At 45.2% G+C, this 7,430-nt stretch overlaps 1 protein-coding gene across 7 annotated transcripts in view; it reads right to left on the reverse strand.

Annotated features, from left to right (window-relative positions):
- The window catches only part of CHD6 (chromodomain helicase DNA binding protein 6), a 275,948-nt gene extending 270,577 nt beyond the window's left edge, over positions 1-5,371 (reverse strand). For 5 of the 7 annotated variants that reach the window (XM_073555372.1, XM_073555370.1, XM_073555373.1 and 2 more), the window contains exon 1: positions 4,259-4,365. The gene's annotated coding sequence lies outside the window, so the exon portion shown is untranslated. The other 2 variants (XM_073555368.1, XM_073555369.1) reach the window with 2 other exon arrangements.
- Between the last annotated feature and the right edge of the window lie 2,059 nt (positions 5,372-7,430).

Raw genomic sequence — 7,430 nt, forward strand, 5'->3', positions numbered from 1 at the left:
GTCAGTTTCTACCATCAAAAAATTATTTTATTTTTTTTTAAATGAACGGGAAGGTTTTTCAAATACACTGCTCAAAAAAATAAAGAGAACACTTAATCAACACACTGTAACTCCAAGTAAATCAAACTTCTGTGAAATCAAACTGTCCACTTAGGAAGCAACATTGATTGACAATCAATTTCACATGCTGTTGTGCAAATGTAATAGACAACAGATGGAAATTATTGGCAATTACCAAGAGACACAATAAAGGAGTGGTTCTGCAGGTGGGGACCTCAGACCACATCTCAGTACCAATGCTTTCTGGCTGATGTTTTGGTCACTTTTGAATGTCGGTTGTGCTTTCACACTCGTGGTAGCACGAGACGGACTCTACAACCCACACAAGTGGCTCAGGTAGTGCAGCTCATCCAGGATGGCACATCAGTGCGAGCTGTGGCAAGAAGGTTTGCTGTGTCTGTCAGTGTAGTCTCCAGAGGCTGGAGGCGCTACCAGGAGACAGGCCAGTACACCAGGAACCATGGAGGGGGCAGTAGGAGGGCAACAACCCAGCTGCAGGACCGCTACCTCCACCTTGTGCAAGGACGAACACTGCCAGAGCCCTGCAAAATGACCTCCAGCAGGCAACAAATGTGCATGTGTCTGCACAAATGGTTACAGTAGAAACCGACTCCCATGAGGATGGTAAGGTATGAGGGCCCGACGTCCACAGATGGGGGTTGTGCTCACAGCCCAACACCATGCAGGACGCTTGGCATTTGCCACAGAACACCAGGATTGGCAAATTTGCCACTGGTGCCATGTGTTCTTCACAGATGAAAGCAGGTTCGCACTGAGCACGTGACAGACGTGACAGTCTGGAGACGCCGTGGAGAGCAATCTGCTGCCTGAAACATCCTTCAGCATGACCGGTTTTTCAGTGGGTCAGTAATGGTGTGGGGTGGCATTTCTTTGGAGGGCCGCACAAGCTGGCGAGGTAGCCTGACTGCCATAAGGTACCGAGATGAGATCCTCAGACCCCTTGTGAAGACCATATGCTGATGCGGTTGGCCCTGGGTTCCTCCTAATGCAGGACAATGCCAGACCTCATGTGGCTGGAGTGTGTCCACAGTTCCTGCAAGATGAAGGTACTGAAGCTATGGACAGGCCCGCCCGTTCCCCAGACCTGAATCAGATTGTGCACATCTGAGACATCATGTCTCGCTCCATCCACCAACGTCACGTTGCACCACAAACTGTCCAGGAGTTGGCGGATGCTGTAGTCCAGGTCTGGGAGGAGATCCTTCCGGAGACCATCCGCAACCTCATCAGGAGCATAGCCAGGTGTTGTACAGTAGGGAGGTCATACAGGCACATGGAGGCCACACACAATACTGAGCCTCATTTTAATTTGTTTTAAGGACATTACATTCCACTTTAATTTTGTGTGTGACTCCAAATCCAGGCCTCCATTGGTTAATAAATTTGATTTCCATTGATGAATATTGTGTGATTTTGTTGTCAGCACATTCAACTTTGTACAGAACAAAGTATTCAATGAGAATATTTCATTCATATCTAGGATGTGTTATTTGAGTAGTGTATATCATATAATAAAAACATGAAAATCAGACTATGATGGTACTGCTCAGTCCACAAAATAAACTAAGTCATGCGAGCAGACTCAAACTACTGGCTTAAGTTCCCACAATGAGCTTTTATAGCGTTTTTGACACTGCACATTTCTTGCTGCATCAAAAATGCAGCGTCATAGGCTTAGTGCACACGTTGCAGAAAATTTCTGCACAAAAACCTGAATCCCTTCCCAGAAACGGCACCTATTTTTCCGCTGCGATTTTTTATGCGTTTTTTACCGCAGCAGTTTCTAAACGCATGGAAGAAGCCAAAACCGCGGAAAAATCCGCAAAATTAATGTGCAGGCTGCGTTTTTTACCGCGATGCGGTTTTTTCGAGGTAAAAAACGCATCAATGTGCACAAAAAGTGAAAAATGCATAGAAAAGACTGTGCAGCTTATTTTTAGCGGTTTTATAGTGAAAACCGGGGTAAAAACGCTGTGTGTGAACAGCCTTACAGTTCCAGCAGCAAGGCGGATGGGATTTAGAGAAATCTCATGCCCACTGTTATTTTTTTATTTTTTTTTTTTTTTACTCCACATAAACTGACCTGCAGGTCTCCAAATCCACAGCATGGCACTTTCTCTTGTGGATACACTGAGTTTTCTCTTCGGCATTTTCCCCACAGACGTCTACTAGATGGGGAAAATCCATAGGTAAAAAACACACATGCATTGTTAGTGTGTTTCCATGGCGGAAACACAAGAAAAATGCATGTAATACAGATCTAAGTATATCAAAGGCAGCATCTAAAACAAAGCAACTTTATTCATAGCATGACACACCAAACCGAGACAAATAATGCATGCTAAAAAAAAAAAAAAAAAAAAACACAAAAACAAGTTGAAAAAACACAAGCAACTTACGGTAATTTAAAATGATAGGTGCAGAAATTCTGCAGCACTAAAAACAAACCAAAAGCTCATTGTGGGAAAGTAGTCTAAGGCCATGTTCATATGTTCAGTATTTGGTCAGTACTTTACATCAGTATTTGTAAACCAAAATCAGGAGTGGGACAGTTAGATGAAAAGTATAAGAGGGGGTTGTCCACGATCTGGAACTAGCAGCGCTGTGAACGAAGTACATGTTAGCTGCGTCCGAAGCGCTGCCGGCTTTTTAACGCAGGCAAATCTGCATGTGTTCACTGAACCGTGCGGATTCACCACGTCCAATGCATTCTATTGATGTAATTTGTGCTGTGGAGACTAGAGAAATTGACACACTGCGGTCTAGGAAAGACGCACCGCATGTCAGTATCCGCAGGGGACTATGCATGAATAGTGGACATGGGATTTCTTGAAATCCCATCCACCATGCTGTAAATAAATACGCCGCGTCCAACGCACAGCAACTGTGGATCGTGGGCACATACCCGAATAGAAACACGTCATCACTTCTGAACTTCTCACCCACTCTTGCTTTAGGCTTACAAAGTGTGTGAACGTGGCCTCATGGATACCAATTCGATCAGTGAAACAAAAAAAAAAAAAAAATCAGGAAAACAAGAGCCTTAGGCCACGTTCAGAGGGCTGTATTTCATCGCCCTTCCCCAGATCCACAAAAAGTGGCCAGCGCGCACAATACAGGGATGGATAGGATGACAATCTCAGACAGTCAGCTATGGCTCCTAAGGACAGAGCGTCATCTCTTACATGTCCCACTATCTCCTGATGATGAAAGGCAACACGATGACATTGTGGTGGCCTGGCGGGACAGCACGTTGGCTTTCACAGGGGCCATTTTCTTAATGCCTGTTGTGAACCCATTCTGTCTTTAGTCCAACTACCAGCTGTTCAGGTGGCTCACACATGCCATTTCCATATCCCCCTTATTGATGTCAACAAGCAGACAACCCACACACCCCTATGGGAAGCTAAACAGCAACACGTAATAAAACTGCACAGTGTGAACGAGGCCCACATAAATAGTCATCACTACTGCACATCAGGTCAGGGCAAGGAAGCATCACAGCAGCAAATCTGCCCCATGTGAAGGAGGCCATCATGAGGGGGCTGCTCAGCAGGAAGTGCACAATGCAGCCGCTTCACGTCACATGAGGGACGCAGGTGAGACCAGGGCTGTAGGCCTGACACCAGGTACCCACACATGACAACAGTCCTTCAGATCTGCAGTGCTCACATGCTTAGCCCAGCAGTGACACGGGCATATTCCTGCCCCCCACACACCAGGCACCTCACTATGGATGGATGTGTGGCCTTGATACAAATTCACAGGACAGCTTTTTCATGCCCTTATTGCTTCCAGTTTCCCCACTCCTCCCCCACTTGGTACTGCCCACAGCACACGCTTTGTGCAGTGGGCAGAACCACAGGGGCAGAATGGGGGGGGGACGTTAAAAACCCAAAACACAAGAACCTGCGAGGGACCTAGAGGAAGGGAGCCGGAGGAGGGGTTAATAAGCGAGCGCTGGCTGCACACCCGCATTCTGCCGAGGTGGACACGTTTACAGACACCCCCTCCCACCTCGCTGAAGCCCACACAAAAAGCAAAGGAACAGTACGGAAAAATCACAGTTTCATTCATAAGAGATGCCCAGGAAGGGGATGGATGGCCACCACACGCCCGGGGCGACACACAAACTAGCAAAGGTGCTGCAAATTAAAAAGTTAAGAGGAGAACTTACCTAAAATGGCCACTGCTGCAGCCAAAATACAAACAGCTATTATTTGGTGAAGTTTAGCACAAGACACCCTGCAAGGACACCCTAACCTGGTCGGGGAACGCCTCCCCTGCGCGCTCATTGGTTACCTCAGTGGCAGGCAGGCGAAAAGTTCACTGATGATTGGTCGTTCACATGTCAAACAAGTGGTGGTCGTTTCAAGGCTGGTTGCGGCGCGGTTATTGCTTTGCTCCATTGTGCTGCTATTTGCATGGATGAGATGTGCTCTGCGATTGGCTGAGAGCAGGAAGGGGGGCTCCGAGGGGGAGCTCAGGGGGTCCTGCTGGATGTCTGAGCTGCTCTTCTGGATCATGCACTGCAGCTCAGTGGGGAGGAAGCCTTCAGCTGCTTGTGTCACTGCACATGGACCTCCAGACATGGTCACATTGTGAAGACCCCCTACAGACCACACTGTGGAAGGGCCTTGTGAAACTCTGGAGGCGTGACCCTATTTTTAGGAAACTGGCTTCTGCCATTGGCTTCACATTGGAAAAGTTCAGTAACCTTCACATCGCTGTGACTAATCGGGCAGATCTATGCATGCAATTTTTCTGTCACAATTGCATTAAATAGACATTGATGAAGTTCTGACCGCTGCAGCCCATCACTAGTCAGCAGTCAGGTGATTGAAAAACAGAATGTTAGTTGCAGTCCCTGCAGAGACCACTGGTGGCGCTGTAGTCACTTGGGACTCAGCCAACGAATTTCGGTTTTTATTAACATTAAAAAAAAAAAATAAGGTCAGGCAATCTCTTTCCCAAGAGTGGAATCTCACGCCATTGGGCCACTGCTTGGCTATAGCAATTAAAAACGAGCTGGTACTCATGCTCCTTGTGTCCACCACTGCTCCTGTGATTGCCTACTGGCTGCAGCGCTGTCTTAACAACTACCGCTGCAGCCAATCATTGAGTTCAGCAGCTTGTGGCATCCTTATCCCGTAAAAGGGAACCTGTCACCAGGTTTTTGCTACCCCGAGTGCAGCTTTATGTAGGCGCAGAGACCCGCATTTCAGCTATGTCACTGAACCGCTTGCTGACAATTTGATAAAATCCCTGTTCTCTCTCCAGCAGATCTAGCAGTTCTGTATAACCCGCCCACACCATTGATTGGCAGCTTCTGTCCGTATAGTGTACACAGAAAGCAACCCAACCAATCAGTGGTGGCTATAGAGGACTACCTGGCAGCAGATTTACTAGGCCTCTGGTGATAATCTCCTGCTGTAACACAGTGATTTTATGAAAACTACAGCAAGCAGCCCAATAAGTGACACTTCATAGGAAGTAGGGTCTTTTCCTCTACATTATTCTGCTCTCTGATTAGGTAGCAGAAACCAGGTGACAGATTCCCTTTAAATGTCAATATGTTTCACCCTTATAAAATAACACTTCTACTCATCTCTGTCACCGTTCCAGCAGTGTCGGCACTGGCTCTCCTGGCAGGCGCGTCACAGTGTGACGTTATCCGCTGATATTTACAGTTGAAGTCATAAGTTTACATACCATTATGTAGAAGACATTCAAACTAACACCTATTCCCTCTACAGATTCCAGGTCAATAAAATGGAGTTTTACCAAGTTGTTTTATCTAATTTGTAAACTTTTCTTCGACAAATTGCTTGTGTCTTGTAGAAAGAGATTATTTAGTCTATGATTCACTATATGGGTCAGAAGCCTGGCAGATTCCAGAAAACTGTGGCTAATTAACATCTTAACCTGTTCAGGGCCATGCCACTTACCCCCGTTCCTGACCTGGCTCATTTTCAGGGGTTTTGTCCATGTAGATTAAAGAGCTATACATTTTCTTCTTGCCCAGATATTAAAATGAATTTTACAAGGCATAATTTTTATGCTATGTTCATGCAGTATGCTTTTTTTTTTTTTCCTGACATGGGTAGGAACATAAAAGAACGGACCACTAAAATTTATCTAAACTTTGTCCCCTTTCTTTAACAATTATTTTTATATATACTGTAGAGTTACTGCTTTTTTATTCATTTGTTTTTATTTACGTTTGTTAATATTTGTTTATTTAGTTATTTTTCATTTATTTCACATAATGTGCCCCCCCGATAAGGTCATAAAAGACGTTTGGGAGGCATTTCAACATTTGACAGGGAATCTGTGAGTAGGATCAAACCTCCTAAGCCATCTATATGGGCATGCAGGTCAGCGGAATAAAACGATACCTTGATATCTGTGATCCGATGTCTTATTCCAGAGAAATCCACATTTTTCTCATAAAAATGGAAAGAGAGAGTTACTATGTCCATTGTATCCAGACAGCGGACGCTGAAATTCCAACGGATCCATCAAATGACGGATAAAACGGACAGGCATCCATCACAATCCGTCCCCAATGCAAGTCTATGAAAAAAAAAACAGATTCCACTAAAAAAATGGATGTTTTTTTCTCAAAAGGGCGGATTTTGACTGACGCCAAAAGACTGAAGTGTGAAAGAAGACTTAGCAGGGTTGATCCTACTGATATATACCCTTTAAAAATATATAAATATATTTTTTACTTTATTTCTCCTGTGACTGGGCCTGGTATAATATCCCCAGTTACAGGTGAATTTTAGCTTCCTCATGGCTGCATAGCTCCTGCTCCTTCCCTATGCCCAGCAATCACATGACCGCTGGGTCCAAAGGAAGAAGCGCCTTTAGTACTTCCTATTACTGTATACACAAAACTTGTTAAGAACTAAGTATACAGTATTGTGCAAGTCAGAGAGGATAACAACGGTCTCTGCTTCTCTATGGGGTGCAGGAAATGAGGAATACGGTGGTTCAGAGTCCACACGACCCAAAGCTGAAAGATGTAGTTACGCACAAGGTAAAAGCATGAATGCGGTTTATTATGTCAACGCGTTTCAAGGTTTCCAAACATCTTCATCAGGACCATACCACACTGATATCTATGGGGTGAGCAGCTGTGCTTGACAGCTGGCTCCCACAGCTGCATAAGGCTATGTGCATACGTTGCAGATTTGCTGCGTATCCGCAGCGGATTTTCCACGCGGAATCGCTGCAGATCCGCAAGTGATTTACAGTACAATGGAAATCAATGGCAAAAAAAAATGCTGTGCACAAGCTGCGGAAAATTCCGCACGGAATCCAAAGCGGTTTATTTTAAGTAG

Source organism: Dendrobates tinctorius, unplaced genomic scaffold, assembly GCF_039654945.1.
Source record: "Dendrobates tinctorius isolate UK_male_01 unplaced genomic scaffold, ASM3965494v1 ptg000223l, whole genome shotgun sequence".
NCBI lineage: Eukaryota > Metazoa > Chordata > Amphibia > Anura > Dendrobatidae > Dendrobates > Dendrobates tinctorius.